A 20,954-nucleotide genomic window follows, 5' to 3' on the forward strand; every position below is an offset into this window, starting at 1 on the left:
ACCGTGGCTCACAAAGTAGAGTGTCTTGAGGGGATGGGGGTGGGTGAAAAGGGTCAGGGAAAAAAACACAAGAAAGACCACACAGTGAGAAAAGCTGACCACACTCAGAAGCTGTACCAAGCCTAATCAATCCCATAAAATTATATTTTTTTTTGTAAGAATACAATGTGCAGACTATAAAACTGCACTAAGTGCACTTTATTTTTGTGCAGCATGAACAAGAGGGCAAGAAAGAGGGGGAAGGAATCCCACCCATGTTTTGACATGATATAGGATACTGTTCTAACACAACACTACACAGCTTCATAAAAATGTGATATTTCTGTTCACAATGTCCTGGGTTTGTCGGTCGAGGGAGAGCACAGCTACCAAAGCATGACCCCTCACAGTTCCTCACTGAGGGGAAAAATAGAGCTCCCCTCCACAGCTCCCTACAACACTGAGTTACTGTGTGTGATAAGAGCAGATGCCGTTAGAAAAGCTGCTATCCTGGGAGTGAGTTTCCTCGATCTTTGAAGGTGCATAATCCTCATTAAAGGAAAACCCTGCGCGTAGGAGGGGTAGCGCTGACATCAAGGCACCTGGCCATGACTAAAAGAGCTGGCCCCATATGCGGCTGCTGCTGAGCAGCAGAATGTAATTTAGTCGCACCAGCAGGAGCAGAGGTCAATGATTTTATATTAATGGGGATCACGACAGTTCTAAGCTGTGGCGTGCTTTGAAATAAGTGTTGTACAAGGCAGCAAAGAGAGCTCAGCAGAGGAAATGAGCTGTGTCACTGTCTCCTCATGCCTCGCAGCAAACACTGAAATGTTTAAAGTTGCTCTAGACTGAAAGCCATAATATTTTACAAACAACAATTACCTGTTTTAATCCAAAAGCTAAATAGCTTGTGAATTATTACATCTTCTGACGAAATTCAAACAAAAATAAAAAAATGAAAGGTATGTGGCTTTTAAACTGCAATCTAAACAGAGGCAGAAGTGGAGGAAGCATGATAAGTCCTTTAAAAAAATCAAATATGCTTTGTAATTAATCATTTGCATACAAGGATTATGGTCACAAGGCATTAAATCACAATGCATCAGTGAACAATCCATGTCAATATCACCTAACAAAAATCACAAATTCAGACACACAAAAGGGTCCAAGTTTTGATTAAAAGATCATCTGGTGTTTTAATATGTACACATCAGACCTTGAACTAATTTCACATTTAATCAAACTTCTTCGTGGAGATGTAATGTGAGCTCTTCTGTGGCTCTTTGGAGGATTTAAATTTGGCCTTTTATGTAAGTGCATGACACAGCAATCCTTTACATGGATCGATACCTAACTCGAGGGATACCTGAGGTCCTTAATGAGGTTTTCTGGGTGGGGGTTATTGTTACTGTTGTTATTGTATTCCATTGGCACTGACAATGTGCTAGGTGCTATCTAGATGTCTGGTGGAGACATGGTCTTCTCAACAAAGAGATCAACTTCTGAGGGGATATCTGCATGAGGCAGAATAAAAAGAGAGCAATATTGCACCCTCCCCTACTAATTCACAGCAAAATTCAAAATGCTCTTCTGTCAGTATTGGTCCTAAAACCTTTCAGTAAGTATACCAAAAGCATCAGAATCTGGAAGTAGAGTCACAGTCTTGTGGATCTGCTCTGAGATGTTGCTTCATGGTGTAAGAAGGCACAAAGCACAGAAGTGGCTGAAGTGCAAGCACGAGTGAACGACAGTGGCAAAGCGAAGAGGATGGGAGATGCAAGATACTGACTCTGAAGTAAAAATTAGGAAGGAGCTCAAAGGCAATGAGGAGCAGAGGGTGAAAAGATGAATAAATGGCATGGCCAGGATGATAACCCAAGAAGAACTGAGGAGTTGTGTTTTGAACTGGCAGGGTCTGGGACCAAAATAGATGGAGAACCACAAAGGGGCATGCTCCAATAACTGCTGTAAAAGAAGTTGTACACAACATTAACTAATATAACATTAAACCTAATAACTGAGAATTGAGGAGGAAGCGGTGAAAAGGGAAAAGCAGGGCATGAACTAACTGTTCTGGCTTCATCTAAAGGTACAAAACACTGATCAGAAAGGAGTTTTTGTTGGTAACAAAGGGACATAGAAGAAGTTGTTAGGAAAAATAAATTTTGATCATGTGTAATTGTTTTGATGGCAGCACGTAAGGCAGAAATAGTTCATGGGCAAATGAATACTTGTATGCAAGGATTAAAGCATGATACTAAGCCACAATAAATAGTGAACAACAGGTGGAAAGGAATGAAAAGTGCCACATATAACTAATTGTAATATAGAAAGAGGTACTGAAGGAATAGGTAGGGTAATCCCTTGGAGATAGGTAAGACCCTGAAGCGCAAGCCAGGAGAGCACAGCACCCAGACTGGTGGAATCAGAGCAAAACTGCAGTGGGGAGACAGGCATAGAGCACCCTGGGCTTGGGGAGAGTCAACTTGGCCAAACAATGAGAAACAGCCTTAGCCTATATCCAGAAGTGAGTGTGCACGCCTCTGCTTTCCTATCAACACTACAGATGCTTTCACTGTCATGATTTCTGAGCATTAATAATTTAAAGCAAAGTGACTCATGTAGAATATCAGCAGACATATGCACAACGATACGTGTATCAGCAGTAATATGCAAACATCATGTATTATTTCCCCATTTATTTCAATACAAACCAAATATAAGAGCCATCTTGTTTGCCTATGTTTCCATTCAAAACTATGGCCCAAAACAGTGATGTCAAAGGTAGCTCCCCAAGATAGAAAATAATAAGAACAATAAATAAATTAAAAGAAAGAAAGAAAGAGAGAGAGAGAAAGAGAGAAAGGGAGAGAGAGAGAGAAAGAGAGAAAGGGAGAGAGAAAGGGAGAGAGAAACGGAGAGAGAAAGGAAGAGAGAAAGGGAGAAAGGGAGAAAGAAAGAAAGAGAAAGGGAGAAAGGGAGAAAGAGAGAAAGAGAGAAAGAGAGACAGAAAGAGAAAGAAAGAGAGAAAGAGAGAAAGAGGGAAAGAAAGAGAAAGAGGGAAAGAGGAGAGAGGGAAAGAGGGAAAGAGGGAAAAAGGGAAAGAGGGAAAGAAGGAAAGAAGGAAAGAAGGAAAGAAGGAAAGAAGGAAAGAAGGAAGGAAAGAAGGAAGGAAAGAAGGAAGGAAGGAAGGAAAGAAAGAAAGAAAGAAAGAAAGAAAGAAAGAAGGAAAGAAAGAAAGAAAGAAAGAAAGAAAGAAAGAGAGAAAGAGAGAAAGAAAGAGAGACAGAGAGAAAGAAAGAAAGAAAGAAAGAAAGAAAGAAAGAAAGAAAGAAAGAAAGAAAGAAAGAAAGAAAGAAGGAAAGAAAGAAAGAAAGAAAGAAAGAAAGAAAGAAAGAAAGAAAGAAAGAAAGAAAGAAAGAAAGAAAGAAAGAAGGAAAGAAAGAAAGAGGGAAAGAAGGAAAGAAGGAAGGAAAGAAGGAAGGAAGGAAAGAAAGAAGGAAAGAAGGAAAGAAAGAAGGAAAGAAAGAAGGAAAGAAGGAAAGAGGGAAAGAAGGAAAGAAGGAAAGAGGGAAAGAAGGAAAGAAGGAAAGAAAGAAGGAAAGAAGGAAAGAAAAAGAAAGGAAAGAAAGGAAAGAAAGGAAGGAAGGAAGAAAGGAAGGAAGGAAGGAAGGAAGGAAGGAAGGAAGGAAGAAAGAAAGAAAGAAAGAAAGAAAGAAAGAAAGAAAGAAAGAAAGAAAGAAAGAAAGAAAGAAAGAAAGAAAGAAAGAAAGAATAATTAAAAAAAATAGAGATCAAAACCCAAACTTGGCTTTTGTTACTGGTTTTCCATGTCTTTTGTTTCTGGTTTTCAGTTTCATTCAGAAGGACAGTAGCCAGGGCACACAAAAAGGCAAGCTACTGCTGACCAGCTGACTAGTGAGACCTTTACTTTCTATGAGGAAAAGACTATTACACCTCCATTAGGGACAGCTGAGCAGTTTTCTTGTCTGGATGCAGGATCTCCTGGCTCTGTTAGTGACAGCCTGACTCCTATGGCAGCAGGACCTGGTCTGGATGCTGGGTGAGCACAACAGTTGGCTTCTTGGTCATGCCTGAGGGAAGTGCTGGCACAAAATCAGGGTCCTTCTGGTCCCTGCTCCTGGGAAACAGCTTCCTCACCTGACTCTCACCACATGCAAAAATACTGCACAGGGCCAAATGCTGGTTGTTTCTGGTTGAGCAGTCAGGCAGAAGGTGGAGGCAGAAGGAGCCCAGCAGCTGGAGAACACTGTTTGAGTGGGCTTTGCATCATTCACAGCCCAGAATCAGGGCTATAAGATCTCTGTCTCTGTCCCCTAGCAGGCATCTTACAGGCACTAGGATTTCACTCCCAGAGGGAAGCCTTGCAGGAAGCTGAGGATTGATTTGAGACACAGAACTTGGCTGCCACTAAATTTCATGGCTAACCCTTTTAAGCAGTTTTTAAAATGAGTGTAGTATGAGCCTAATATAGGTGTTCATTAACTAATAATAAATTGTAATGGAACGTCATTGACATCTATATGAGTACTAATCGGATTGATGATCACAGCCATTACAATGAACGCCAAATGGATTCATGATAACGACACACGAGCTCCAGAGTACATATGTTATGCTGAGAATCACTTATGCAGAAAATACCAAGAAATAAAAGGGAATTCACCTCTCTTTTCCCCTGACCTATAGCTAGTGCATCTCTTCTCCCATCTCCTGGACTAGCATCTCACTTGGGAAGTGATTTGATGCCCTGGAAACAAACAGAAAGGCTCCAGCTGACTTCCATTGCCTTGGACAAGAGACTATTGCAGAAAGTATTCAAGGGAAAAAATATATAAATACCACAGAAAGTATGAGTAGCTTATTTCAATGGCCATTTTTCAACCTCTGCACTAAAAACTAGCATTTTTTAAAGCATGATTGTCCAAAGTAATGATTTCATGAAAAAGAAAACTTTCTGAGGTTCAGATGAATGTTTGGATTGACAACTGTTTTCAATTTCCTAACTTCTGAGGGCTACATATTTTAATTTCTCTATTCTTTAAGTTAGTTTTGCATGTCTTATTTAATTAAAGATATGTTACAGGTCTACGGTAGCCAAACTTTCCACCTCAGATACAAAATTAACCTGTTCAGCTTCTCAAATTGCAAACTACAGAAAATAAAATGTTAAACCACCTGACTGTAAAAACAAATTAATGACTTAAAAATTGGTTCTTCTTCTTTCTATGTTCAAACAACATTTTTTCTCTATTTATTCCTGGCTAGTTGATAGGAAATATTTCTTCCACTAATGAACAGATTTATTATCTTATTTTTACTTATTTTTACCCATATTGAAGATAACTTACAGAAGGACTGGCCTGCACTGGGACTACCAAGGCACAGTAGAAGCAGAAGAATGATGCCCTCTGTCCTGGAGAGTATTTTCTGACAGCTGCCTACAAGTTCACTTAAATGAATGAGAACAGCCATCAAGTAACTTGTGCTCCTTTTAAAAATTTCAGATAGAATTTGCTCACACACACTCTAAGTGAGCTTTTCTGTAAAATGAATATCATTACAATCCATTAATGACTGAGGGTGGGATCAAGTTCGTCCAGGTTAGGCACTTAACTTGAATCTAATTTTAAAGCACCCAGTGTACCAATCCTCATTAGTAAGTAACTGCCTAAATTCCCCTACGCAGTAAGTGTGGAGAAGTAGGTGGGTTTTTTTTCATCTTGCTTAAATGAGCCAAGGCCACAAATAATAATTTGCCACAAAAAGACAGGAGAGAAGAGATCAATATCTTAGTTCAGTGTGATAGCAGAGAATTTGATAGATGCTAATGCACAGATAATCCCAGTAAGTTAATTGCTTCTGCAAAGCAAGGAAAGGCTAAAAAGGAAACCCCAGTGGTTCCTGTCAGCCTGACCTAGAAGACAGAAATATGAATTTGCATCTCAAACTTTTGATCAGGCTCTTTCTGAGTGTATAAATATGACACAATGCGTCAATAGTAGAGGTGAAGGCAAGCTCTACTTCTTTGGAAAACCAAAATAAATCCTTAAGGAATTATTTCCCCACTCTTTCAGGACACCCATTGAAACCTAAAGTGTGGAATTAAAATATTTCAGTGAATTGCAATCAAAAGTCTTTTCAATCATAATTGGGATATCAACAGAATCTTAAGCAGGGGGCTAGAATCTTATTCTACTTCCAGGATAGATTTTTTTCATAATTGGTTCATAATAATTAGATTTTGCACTCTTAAAATAATTCAAGATACAAAGCTTGTCCTCCTAGATATTTTTTGCTAGAGAAACCGCCATTTCCACCTCAGCTTACTAAAGCAGAGATATGAATGTAAAAAAAGCAGGTTTTAGTAAAGCAAAGGTAGATGACACCCACCACTCTTCTGTCATCCAAAGACCTAGTCATTTCATTTTGGAAGGCAATCAGTGATGTCAGAGCTGATTTACCCTTAGTATTCTCAGTCACCACCTTCTCCTTCATTGACCTAGAAAAGTCTTCCAAGAGAACTTGCTTAGGTTTTTACCATGGAGCAAAATGAGGCTTATTGGTTGGTGGTTAAATATCAGAAAAAAACACACTTTCATTTTCCTATTTTCAGGAACTGAAAAAAAAAAAACCACAAAATAATCAAAAAACAAAAGCCCCAACCAAACCAAACAACAACAACAACAAACTAACAACAAAACCCCAAAGTGTAAATAATCAAATGCAGCAGCACACAAGCTGCATTCTTAAAGAAAGTGTGAAAGGACCTCATCTTATTGCTCTAGGCTGTTAAACCAACTCCTCTCACCCAGGAAATTTTCATTAAAATTTATAGACATATTTGTTTATACTTTAGCTGGTCTAGCACGCCTTTGTAAAATACACATCTTCCTACACAAAACATTCAAACTGTATACTATGGACTTGATTGTCATGTATGGTAAAGATATTTTCTCACTCACACTAACACTAACAAAGGGTTTTAAATGGAGTATCAATTTTAGTATCATGGTAGGCCTTTTTACTTTAACAAGGTCTCCTCAGGAAGTCCTAAAATAACAATATGATAAAATTAGTTTTTGTTTCAATATGTTCACAGTTTCTGTAATATTGTATTTTGATCAGTTAGTGTATAAGCTCATAGCATTAGAATTCAGCCTCATGATCTGATGTTTAACAATATTTTTGTTAATGTTACAAGTTCTATTGTCACAATGGAGAATACAGTAGTGGCATTAGGCTAGATACTTAGAAAATTAGGCTTCATTCTTCTTAGCAAGTACACCTTAGGGTATTAGAAGAAGGCAAAACATAAAGCATAAAATATTTTACTGAGGTAATTTATGTAACAAATTTTATAGAATTATTTAACAACACTTGGCGTTCTTGACATCATCTTTGTAGAATACCGCTGCCTTAAGAGAAATTTAAAAAAAACAACAGAAAGCAAGTATATTTTAAACATACATATTTTTGATAAAATAATCACATACATCTACATTTTTTTTGCAAAAAAACCCAAAACGTCTAAGTATCACAGTTCTATGTGTCTATTTCCAACTTCATACATAAACAGTTCCCTGAATTTTTTCCATGTTGTAATGAAGTTTATGAGCAGTATGAGATGTATTTGCTGGCTTTTAAGGAGGTGGTTATGATAAAGATCTTGATTCTTTGTGGAATCAAAGTGCTAGAAAAAGTCATGAAAGATCATTACAACAACCTTAACTCTGCTCTTCAGTATTGACTAGAACAGTGATACGTCATGAGATAGAAAGTCTTCTGCTGTAGAAAAACTTAAAGTGGCACTGTTGAATACAACTTTGAGGGTGGCTGCAACAGAGTGAATTTTCTTTTCCCTCTGTGCCAGAGTAGTGTCTTACAAGTCCTCATCACACACCCTCAGGTTTATTTCCTGTTTCATTTGTCTCAGGTTAATTAGCATCAGGTAATTTACATCTCTTTTGTTCTGTAGAAGCAGCAACTATAAAAGACTCAAATCAGAAGTGGTGTCTGCATGACCCATTCGGTCATTTACACTCACCAGGTCCCAGTACCAACCTCATGCATCCTAATGGACACAAGTGCTGAAGCCCAGTGCTCATGAGGCAGAGCAGTGGGGACCACAGATAATCCCAAAGAGACCATAGCTGCAGACCAGTGCCTAGTCATTTATTGTCACCTCCCACCTCAGGCATAGTACCTGACTAGGAAAGCTTCTAATCAATTTTAAAGTAGACTCAAGAGGTGAGTTTTAATCAGCCTTGATGGTTTCATCTTTTTTTTTATTGTTATGAAACATAAGACATTTTTTCCTTAGTTTTAAAAGAGTTAGAAACTCTATAGGCAGGCCAAATGAGTGCTGATGCACCAACGCATGGTTGAGTCCATGGTGTACTAAAACTTGAGGTTAGACAGCTAGCAGGATGGTCATTTGAGACGGGTTTATGTGATGTTCTCAGCTGAGCAGATTCATACATTTCTAAGATCACAAGGGAATGTCAGATCATCTATTATAGCACAGACTTCAGAATCTTTCATCTGTTTTTTCACTTTTACATTTTGCTCAATAGTTTGTTTTTTCTAAAAACATATGATCCACAGGAGACAGCTAGACTAGATCTGAAATTTTCATATACCAACCTGGCTACCTCTGTTTGGGTTAGTTACCCTTGCATTAAAACAAAACAAAACAGTGCAATGTCTGTGTCACACTGTGCTTAAAAGATAATTAAAGAGAATTCAGTTCTACGTTGTGACACGTCTTTAGTTGAAGCTAAATTTCAGGGTTTAACCCAAGAAAATTCAGTCTTCCATTTCTTTCTTTCTATGGTTAAAATTAGTTTCCATCTCGAAATACCAGAGCTGAAATGTCACAATTTTTTTAGTGATCAGTTGGAATCTTAGTGTGGAATTATGTACTTAAAACATCACTTAGGTCATTTGACACTGACCGAATGTGTCCCCATTAAAATGACATTTCACAAATATTGCCCGATTAAGCAGAAGCAGTTGCTATTTGTTGCTGAAAAGATAAATCAGTTTCCTGGGAAAAGTGCCAGTAGATAGCTTGTATACAGTACTTACACACTGGATTCTTGATAGATTTGGTGAAGATGTCTTCCTGTTAGTATAATAAAAGCCTATTATCAGTTCAACAGCAGAAAACTGTTTTCATTCATCAAGAAAATAGCAGGTTCGACACTAGTTGCCTTTTTAAGTGAAATATTGGACGTATGCTATGAAAAAATTTCTTGCCATTGCAGAGAAGGATAGCACACTCAAACACATTTTTAAATTTAATTCCACTTCTCAATTCAGTTGTCAACCTCTCTACAGTAAATTACATAGTTACTATTAAAAAGTGTACTTTGACTTGTTCCTGAAGTGATTTTTTAAAAAGTTTGAACAAAATTCCTTCAGCCATTTTGGATTTATGAGAAGATGAAAAAGTAATCCTCATTCCCTGAACGTCTCTGAACAACATAGTAAAAAAAAGTCCATTTGTGGCTTTTTTCATCTCCCCATGGGGATAGTTCAAAAGTGTCTGAACTGCCAAACTTCAAACTTCTTTTATTTTTATTTAATACTAATAATCCTTTCCTACCTAAGTGCCTAGTTTGATTAGGCACCAAAAAACCACATTACATATCAGTCCCTGCTTTGAAAAAATATGATGTAGCAGGTGAGAGGAATCAAAGAAGAGTGAATGATGATAATAAGGGTTGTGACACAAGGAAGGACAAGGAAATATTAGCAACAGGTTCTAGTATCACAGGCATTACTCAGGGCTTGCTCAGGGAAATACATAACAAAAAGTTCCTTGCTATATTTAAAAAGTAAATAGAATAAACATCTCAGACATTTTTGCCTTGGAAATAACCCCACAGGTATAAAAGTTCATCCTGATGATTCTTCTGCATAATTTCCTCTATGAGTTAGGTATGTGAATGAGGAATAGCTCTATGCTTTCCAATTGAATTTCTGGAAAGGACAAAGGAGATCAAAGAGGTAATAGAAACCTGGAATAACTCCCTCCTAAAAAGTAATGGAAAAAGGGGAAAGAGTCATTACTAGTTGGGGGTTTTCATGGAAACTCTCAGGTGTGTTTCCAAGAAGGAAATGAGCTGCACAGTGCCCAGGCTTGAAGAAGGTTTAATTACTGCACTTGTTCTCCACCAACAAGTGCTCACTGCCTACAGGCCCCATGGAGAAACTGGGTTTGAACATCAATATCTGCATTTTTGACTCCTGCATGGACGGATAAAACTCCGGGTTTACGAAAATACGTTTCTTGAATGTCTGAATGAGGAGGGAGAGGTTAAACATTCATTTCTGTAGTGATTCTAGGCTCATGAAAGAATTTAGCTATTAAATGCTGAAGCCTCAGAATTTTAATACATTTTTTAAATAAGCAAAACTCCATCAAAATGGAGAATATGACCTTAAATGTATTTGAAGTCCCATTTAAACAAGTTGTCATGTATATTTTGGCCTCTTTCCCCATCTTTGAAAAGAAAAGCGACAGCTCTTGCTAGTGCAGGGAGCCAGAGGCAGTGAGACAGCTTTGCTCCACAAATTTTAGTAAAGGTGTTTCTTTAGCATGGAGAATCATGTGCAAGTTAGCATACAAGGAATGTATTTCCTCAGCTATGATTTGTGTAAGCCATTTAGAGATAGGAGCAAAAAATGTGATAGCAGCTATTCATTACAAAATTGGCTCTGTGGATCAAAGTACTCATTGATTGTTCCAGCCTAGGAGTCTTTTAGCAGGGAGAATAAAACTATTTTAAACAGTTTTGAAAGTGTATCTGTGGTCATAGTGTTAAGTTACTTTCCAATATGATACTGCAATTTTATCCTTACTGTAAATAGGGTTCTTAGTTTATGATGAGCAATATAGACTACAATCCATCATCCTTAAGAATCAATCACTTGTAGTCACATCTTCTACTCACACCCTTTAAAACATGTATAGCAAGGATGAGAATCCTGTGACAGAGGTTGTTAGACAGGGCCTACGCTTTCACCTCCTAGGGCTCTCAGCTGCAGTATTTTGTTGATTTGGGGATGCTGTTTGTTGGCTAGTGCTAAGGCAGGTTAGTGAGTGGTAGACAAGTGAGTGCATGGCAGACAAGGAAAAAGAGCAGGACCAAACCAACACAAGGAGCAGATGCAATCCAGAGTGACTGAATTGCTCTGCAATGTGGCTCAGTGATCGTCAAGCAGTAGGTGCACCTTTATTTTGGCCACGCTTTGGTGGCAATAATAGTGAGGTCTGATGTCTGGATTCTGCAGTAAATGCTCTCTGTTCTCCCCTCCCGTACTGGAGAGGAAGCAAATTGTTACATTACCTGCTGCTGTTTCAGGACTGGTGACAGAACCATAAAGTGATGGCAAATCTGACACTACATACATTTGAAGCAGAAGCAGAAGGATGCAGAAGGAAGCCTTGCCTGGCTCCTTGGGCAACACCTACACTGGTCCAGGAGGCATCATCTCTGCAATCTGTTAAAAATCAAGGAGAAGTCAGACAGGTTCCACACCAAACAGTTCCATACACTTAAAGACTAAGGCTTCCAGTTAAATGAATAGAAGCAAGATGAATTAACTGTGCCAAGTTTTTTAAATGGTGTAATTAAACAGTTTTAAAATGCGTCTTTAGTTGCACTGATACATTCAGATCAGATCTTGGCCATCTTCTCCCCCTCACATACTTTCAGCCTAGATCCTCTTTGCCAAAGGGGCAATATGATCAAATCTGCATATTCTAATTTTTCAGAGCTCATAATATGAAAGTCTTTGAGAGCTGGTGGTATTTAGGTGCCCAAGTATCTAAGCTAGTTTAACACTGTTGAATCTAGGCCAAATAAGCACTTTTAAGTTTTTCCCTTAAGCTCTTTGGGCTTCAGTTTTCCCACTTCTGAAATCAGAGTTTTGAAATCAAGATTTACGGTGGGAGAAAAATATCAGCTGCCTCTCACACAGAGATCTTTTCTACTTTCTCTAAACTGCCATGAATCTTAATTCTGAGCAAGAGGTTTTGAGATCCTCACAGCTGAGGATCACCGTCTTAGCACTTTCTGCAAGCTGAAGAGAAAAAAAAAAACACCCCTCACTACTGTCATTTTAAACCAGTGTTTAACATTTCCCTGAGAAGTTATTTGGGATGTAAAATTGTGTCACACTAAACCACATCAGTCATCTTTGCAGTAAAAGGCAAGAAAAATTTACTGTTTAAAGTGTAAGTATTAATCTTTTAACCAGCAAGGATGTTTGCTTATAGTTTTGTGAATGAACAATTCAATAACTAAACAAGAAACAAAACATAAAATATTACATGATGAACTCTCTCCGTCCCTCACTTCTCAGCCCAGTGACTTTTCTGAGTGTTTTTATCAGACAGTTTTGTTCCAGGAAAATGAAATGTAGCTCTGCTGTAAGGTGCATTTACAAAACACGTGAGAGTCGAATCTCAACCGGGATCTAAATTTTCCAGACTGGTTTCGCCACAGCAGTATGAAATACACCATTTTTTGTTTTTACATTCTGCATATTCGATTTAGTCAGCTTGCTTAGAAGCCTCACTCTCCCCTGACATCCTAGATTTGAGAAATAATCACTTTGTGGGTTTGCAGCACACAGTTTTCTCTCATTTAAAACACACACAAGAGGAGAAAGCTCATATTTTAAAAATAAAAGCAAAGGAGAAGCAGGGGGAGAAGAGAAGGTGTTGCTGCAAGATAATCCCTGAGCCACAAATATTTATTTTTGGCATAGCATACACAAACACAGCGACTGCCTCCCACCTGCCTTCACCACTACCCTGCATGATACACCTGAGGCGACTAAGGGCAGAACCCAGGCTGGGGATACCCAGCAGCAGGAACATGCAGAGATTATGGTAGTGGGCTACACAGCAGAATTCTGTTTCAGGTGATCATATTCAGGGTATTCACCCAGAGACAGGTCTTGTAAGGTGTTCACCACTCTGGCCCCAACTCAGAAAATCATTTATACTCATGAGGAGTCTACCCAAGTTAAGCTTGCATTTCTGTGCTTTCCTGGATTCAGCTCAGATGGAGTAGCTTTACTTTTCAAGAGCTTTTTATTCTGTGGCTGATGAGAATGAATTTCATTCATCATGAGTATGTTCATTATTTAGGGTCAGAAAGAGGATCAGGCAGGAAGGCTTTCCCTCACTTCTGATTTTCAAGGAAAGTGGGAAAAATGCACTTTTCTCCTTTTCGAAAGCTAGTAGATTGAAAGCAAAGAGAATACAGTTTGTCCATTGTCTGTTACAACCTGACCTGTCTTGTCACTGAAATTCCTCATGCATCTCTGCTTCTCCTTGGAAGGTGGAAATATTATGTCTTCACATGTGCTATATCGGGAAAGTTCATTGTTTTACAAATCTGTCTATAGTGATTGGTTTGGATATAATAAAACAACTTAAAAATTCTTGTGTGAAGCCTTTCCTTTCTCAGTTAGAAGCAACCACTGTCCAGGATGTTGATGTCTAATTGCTATCCACAGAATGGTGGAGAGAGGCGGAGAGAAGCCACATTGCAGTCCCTTGAGTCTTCTCTGTATGGTACAATTAAGTTCCTCCATGCATGTCTTCTTTTCCCTTTCTTATGTCCTTTCCAGGCAAAAACATTTTGTCTTGAGGGATGGTTTTATATTTTATTTTGTTTTAATTATCTGAAGTAGAACATGTATAACGGAAGTCATTATTTTACTTTGTACAAAGTAAATCCTATTTTATTTTTTTATTTATGGTTAGAGAAAGGTTTCTGCTGAAGTTAAAAATAAGTCAATTTACCTGAAAGGCAACTAAGGGCCTATTTATTTCTGAGTCAGAAATATCATTGGTTCTGGTATTAAGTCAGTGAATAGAAAAATACATGGCATGGGGCCAGAGAGAGGGACAGAGTTAGGAGTCATTTAGTGACTGCCTTAAGAGCTGAACAATCTGACACTCAGGCGATGCTGAGCCCAGGGAAAATGCAGCACTGACTCTCACTACTCACTTTTTCATCTTTTTGTCTGTGATGGATATATAATAATTATATTTTACTAGAATGCCAGTGGAGATGGAAGTGCTGTTGCTAATGTAGAGGCTGTAAAGCCATCAGAGGAGCTTTAAGCAAATGTTATCTGTTTTACTGAAGAAATCAATTACACACAGATTGCTTAAACCAGTGACAGGCATAGTAAGGAGTAAAATCTGTTAAGCAGAAAAGTTACAGACATCAATATGTACAGATTTACATGATATATGAATACAACTGATGAAGAATTTTAGCTTAAAAAAATTAAGGAAAAAGAGAAAAATAAGATAAATAAAACCTAGAAAAAAATAAAAGGCAGTTCTTAATGTTTATCTCTATATCTTATGCAGCTGACAGAATTCACCTTTCTTTGTCTCTGCTTTCATTGGTATGGAGAAGAACTGGTCAAGACTCCACTTCCTGGAAGATGAGCCATCTCGAGGGACCTGGGCTTTGACATCGGTCAGTTGTTAATGGTATGTCCAAGCTTGGTATTCATTAGAAATCTTCCTAGATTATTTGTGCTCTGCCATTTCAGGGTATTGTTTTGGTTAAAAAAAAAAAAAAAGATAGAGCTGTGGCCTCTGCATTTAATCATATTATCATCTCATTGTTTCTGGGTACAAAACAATTTCTTTTAATTCTAAAAGAATGATTTATAAGATGATATGCATGTTAGCACATTTTAACAATTACAACAAAGCATGAATTGAAATTGCCTGCCAGAGAATCATTTGTCTTTTACTCACAGAAGAGTGTTTGCACATGGTTGTGTTGGATGGGGCCACTTTGCATCAATATTTTCATTTATAAGGAACGGGCAGCTGACATCTGTACAACTTGGGAGAACGCATCACGTAACTGGGTACTCAAAAGTAGAAGTACCAAAAAATTAGCTACTGCTTCTGAAAGTATTTTCCTTAATGATTCATAAGAGGAAAAAATATATAGCCAAAACTCCCTTGACAAAAAAATCCTTAGTCAGATCTGCCTCTGTCTTGGCTTTTACACTGCTGATACTCAGAGCATTAAACATCCTTACAGAGAATATCACTGTTCAAAAGGACTGTCAAGACTGTTAATTACTCAGGTGGAGTTAGCATACAGCTCATTAAACCATGTCAAAACTTTCAGTCCTTCTTCACTGTATCAGTCCCTTTAGGGGCTCTCACATCAGAATAATTTGATTCTTAAAAGTACATTAATTCAGATCATACATTACACCAACAAATTATTCCACTTTCTTTGTAAAACAGGTCTGATCCAAGAAGAATAACTATTGCAAGGAAGACAGTTCCTGTAATTAATATGTAGTGGGTGTGTCTGGTGTAGGAAAGGAGCATTTGCAAGATGTACTCTCTGGATAGAGCTCAAAGAACGGTTATTGGCAGACCTTTTGAAGACATTTATTTCTTGAAGTAGAAATATAAAAATGTTTCATCATTTGTATGAAAGGTTTATTACAATTGTACAACATATTCATAAATCCACAGTCTGAACCTTGAGTGTGTGGTTTAGAGTGTTACCTCCATTTTGCTCCACAATAGTACAAGTTCTGCAAAAGCAAAGATCGGATTTCCTCCACTCTAGTCCATAAGTGTTCAAAACTTCTTCACTTCAGCAAATTGGATCCTCCAGACCCATTTTAGAAACAAGATTTAACATAAATCTTCAGAAGTTTCTTTGTGGTTTAGAAACCTACAACTCATTATCAGGGGTCTTCTTGGTACTTACAAACCCAAACCACATTTAATCAGAAGAGACTTTTTGAGAACACCTTAAGTGCCACCCCTCCAGGAAGAGTTCCAGGTGTTTTGGTGGAGTTTGCGGCCTGTGTTGGTGTTTGGCACTCAGGATGCCAGAGTTCAAATGACACAGAAACTCAGGGTCCAAATTATTTCTGAAAAGATTTTTAAGGGAAATTGAAAAAATTATCAAGAAGAAAAGCTTCAAAGGTGTCCATGTATAAAATGTTGGTTAGGGTTATTTACAGTTATCTCCTTCCTTCCTTCCTTCCTTCCTTCCTTCCTTCCTTCCTTCCTTCCTTCCTTCCTTCCTTCCTTCCTTCCTTCCTTCCTTCCTTCCTTCCTTCCTTCCTTCCTTCCTTCCTTCCTTCCTTCCTTCCTTCCTTCCTTCCTTCCTTCCTTCCTTCCTTCCTTCCTTCTTTCCTTCCTTTTTTCCCCAGTCATTCTGTTGAATAAACTGAGATTGGTTTTCTTCTAACATCTACAAAATTTTGGTTTGAACCCAAGGTCCACAGTACTTTATAATTCCATACACCCTCACCCAAAACAATCTGGGCTGATTTACAGGAATATAATATTTTCCTTATGAATATGATTGCATTTGGAAGCAATTTGTGAAAACCTTTTTAACCAGAGAACAAAAACAAGTATGCTTTTCATTGCTTCAGTGTGCTGAGTAGAAACCAAGGAATCTGACAGTGGAAAAATGTTTTGTGGGGGTAGTTGGGCTACTTAGTTTAAGACTAGCTACAAATTTTAGAAAGAGGATATGATTTTGCTCATTATATTCAGTCACTCCAATTGACTTTAGCAGAAAATATTAAGATGGAACATCTTGCTAGATCAGCCCAAAGTTTACAAGATCTATGACTGAGAAGTAATCATCCACTACTGAGGAAGACCTAACTCTGTTAAATACTTTTCTGAAATACCGTTTCTGAAATGGTTTTCAGCTCTTGATGAATGAAAGCCATCATTATGACTTTAAAGTCTTGTTTGTTGTTTTTAAAATGTGAACTCCACAGGAGACAAATGCTCATTCTTATCCTGCTTTGGAGGAGAAAAAAATTCTGAACAAAATGTAGTGGACAATTAAACATACAGAACAATTTCTCCTCCAAAATCCTCACATTGGTAGAACTACAATAATCTTCAAATTTATCATGCCAGACCTCCAAGTGTGATAATGCATCTTTAAAATATGAACTTCAAGCTAAAATATTAAACATGTATTTCTTCCTCCTATAGGATAAGTGCTGATATGTCACACGCTATTGGGGAAAATGACCCGTAACGTTTTTTTTTCCTCCTACTGGAGCAGTTAGTGTGGCGTGCAGTGAACCAAATCAACAACGTGATTCAAGCTGTCTCTGCAGCGTCATGATGAAAGAAAGGATAAACTATAAAAACTACCCTCCTACAGCTCTTAGTTCTCGATTCCCACACTTTAACATCTTCTGTCACCCCTGGCGCTGTTACTGACCCATGCTAAGCTAAACTAAAGGATGATAAGTTTGCTGCCTTTGCCCTTGTCCTAAGGGGCTGCACATTATCCTATCAAGCATCAGAAGCCATTTCTGTGGGATATTTGTCAACCTACGAAGTCCTTTTAGAACAAATGAAATGGGCAGCGAATTACAAAAATGTCATTCTCTAAAGGAAATGGATGAAGGCTTTTGTTCCCCAGTAATAAATAGATGCCATAGGCTTATAACACTATTTTTGTATTACATTTGACAGGGTTACTATTTCCAGTTCATTAAGGAAACAGCTTGAAAACTATTTTTTCATATGCTTTTAAAAATAATGTTTTCTCAGTAATAAATATAAGCAATAGCTTGCATAATGTTAACTTCAACAACAGCATTCATTTCAAGGTACTTGTACCAGGGATTGCTACATATAAAATGTTGAGTTTTAAATATATCTATTTTCATTGTATATAGATGATCATCTAGTTGACAGGTGATAAACATATAAACAGTAATGCCTGTTGCCAATTTTAAAAATATTTTAAGATTGTTCTTAACTTTTGGTAGACCAATTTTCTTGTGCATGATGGTCTCTTGGAACCTCGTGATATATATACCATAGGCTAAGGTCAAGCAAAATAATAATAACTCACTTCCTTAAATGAATACTTCAAAGTAAATCTTCTATGTTTAATAGCAGTAAACAGAGGTCAGTATGACACTCTCCCAGGCTTGAGAATAAAGCCTGGGTGTCAATATTCTTCAAGAATTACAGCTTCATCTCTGGGGGCCAAAATATTTGCTAAAGTGTGTCCCCAACAAAATGTTTTACAGTACTATGAATGCCACACATTTGAATTTTTACAAAAAGCTAAACTGAGACACACATAGAGAAATACACATAATGGTACTTTGCTACTTTCTTTCACCATTACATACTGTGTTAAAATGCTTCATACAGGATCATTAACCATTTTGGTACACAGAAAGTTCTTTCTGAAGATGTTAGCTGAATGAAAAATTAAGAGGTATATGATATATTTACAGTAGTGAACATACCTGCTATGTCAGTCATATTATTTAAAGTGTAAGGTGTATTTCTCTCATCATCCACTAATCAATTATTAAGGGAATGTTTTATTTACATCAAAGTGCTATAAAATTTCTTATGTTTACAGCTTATTTTTGCCTGCAAAATAGTCTTTCAACTACTGTATTGCTGGCACTAGTTATTGTTGATTACAAGTGAACATTTTGTTAATAAGAAGAGCTCAAAATTGATTTTGCAGGAAGTAAACCACACAATTAACTGATCCCCTGCTTTGTAACTATTTCACTAATTCCAGACTAATTATATTCAGATCTTTATTAGTCAGATCTTTTAACAAAGTAAGCTGGACCTGGACCAAAGGTAGGGTAAACAGTGAAGAATATATTGACAAATGCACTCCTTCATTGTAGTGTATTTTTCAAGACACACACCGGTGCACATTTCAGATTAGTTACCATTAGTCAGGCAGAGACAACTAAACTTTACGACGAATAGCTCCCAGCAGTTCAGTACATTCCCTTTCTCCCCCTGTGCACCAGAACTCTATTATTTCATGTGTCCTCCCAACTTCAAGTGGGCTCAGACTCTTTGGAACCTGAAGTAGCTGGACCCTGCCAAGGTGTACTTGTAGGTGTGGAGCTGGATCAGTTCAGCTCTCCTTTTAGTTGAGGCAACCAGAATTAATCCTGGTTTTAGGCTGAACTGCTGAATTTCATCTGCTGAAACAGAAATGACAGAGGTTTGTGTTGTTTTGTTTTGTTTTGTTTTTTCCCAATATAAAATAAGTAGCTAGACAAAAAAGCTTCAAGTGTAAAGAAAAGTATGATGCTACACTTCCAAAATGCTTAGCTTTTAGACACTTTTAATGAGAATCTTGAAAAAGAAGGGTAGACTTAAAAATGTTGTTGTAATTGAACAGGATACTGTGGTGGAAGTGCTTCATCTACACAGAACAGGTCAAATATTAAATTTCTTCCTCTGCCTGATTGATAAAGTGAAACTTCTCTCCTTCTGTGATTCAAAGCGGGACTTCATCAATAAAGAGGAAATAAACTGACTTCTGGCTATGGCGTTTTCTTGAGACACTGAAGATTGCTTGCTCAAAACCAACCAGAAAGACCAGAAAACAGACCCAGCTGTTCTGCGAGCTGGATGCATGGTGTGACCATGGGGCTTACCAGGTAACGGAGGAATCTCTAGTTCTGATGGAGACAGGTACCAAATATAGACTTTTATTTCATCATGCTGCATTGCATAACAATATTAAACCAAACTAGCAAACAAAATACTGCTATCAATCCCTAATGTGATTTGACCTGGGGGGAAAAATGTTTTTCTTCTAACTTATCATTCTTCTCCTAAAGTGAGAACCCCATGTTCCAAGGGGATTTTTGTTGCTCCCGTATTTTCTGGGGCAAAGCTGTTTTCAGTGTTAATAAGAGCTCCACACAGGCATGAAAGAGTATATTAACAATTTCAGGATTCCCAGATCCTGTTTTGTTTTTTTCTGAAGTATTGAACTTCTTGCAGTTCTTATTGATTCAGGATAGATGCCAGCCCTCTTCACCTGTGAAAGCCAGGCCCACCTTCTTGGACCTAGCTGCCAAAAAGGTATTTTAGCAGCTAACTTTAATGCACCCAGTTTTGAAAAAATCTGTCTTCGGTTTTTTTTAGCATTCATCACTGCCTTCTTCAAGGAGTCTGGGGATATTACTGTACGCTGCCGAACAGCTGCTGCATTTCACTCCAGGCATGTATGAAGTGATCACCTTACAGTTTTTCATAGCAATTTGCTAGGTTTGCATAGCACTCTGGGACCCTGTAGATGAAAGGGACTGTATCATGGTTAGATTGCTATTACAGTGAAACCTGCACTAACAGGCACAAGCTAACCTTAATCACCTGTCCTAACACCCAGTAAAATTTCGGTCCCTGTGAAAGCTCCATTTTATTAGTTATGCTATATTATGTGACTACCTGTTATAATGGCCAAAATAATACCAGGCCCTTTGGTGGCTGATAAGAGGGTTTTACTTTTGATAGTGCATAAACCCATGAAAAGATTCAGGAATAGGAAAAGACCATTTGGTGCAACAAGCTCGCCTGTGCAAGCGCTCACAGCAAGGCTTTTCTGAAAGTGGAGCTGCTAGAATATCAGGCAAGGCTGATTTTTTTACAGGTAAAATTTAATACGAACTCTCCAAGGAAAACACCCTGAACAGTAAACATGAAAAGCCATTTTAAGAGATATACTTATTTTACTCTGCCGGTCTTACAGTTTCTATTACAATGGGCCTTAAAATGCTAGCTGTAATCCCAGAGTCAGCTTCAGTTCTAGGAAAGTTCTGCTATAAATACTGAGGTGTCTGCCGGTGTTACAGCACATGGTGCATGCCTCACAACCAGCTGCTCATGTGGCACTTTGATGGACAGACTTTCGTAGCAGGTAAAAACCAACGAGTTTAAATTAAAGAGTGCATTCATATCCACCGATGCACAATCATCACACTTAGGAATAAGAGATATTATCAGCTGCTTTGTTTTTTCTTTCTTTTCCCACAAACCCATAGTGCAGGGTTGTTCCTCCACATCACTAGATAAAAAAAAAGTCTGGTTGCTGCAAATG

Source organism: Patagioenas fasciata, chromosome 3 (assembly GCF_037038585.1).
Source record: "Patagioenas fasciata isolate bPatFas1 chromosome 3, bPatFas1.hap1, whole genome shotgun sequence".
In the NCBI taxonomy this organism is placed as follows: domain Eukaryota; kingdom Metazoa; phylum Chordata; class Aves; order Columbiformes; family Columbidae; genus Patagioenas; species Patagioenas fasciata.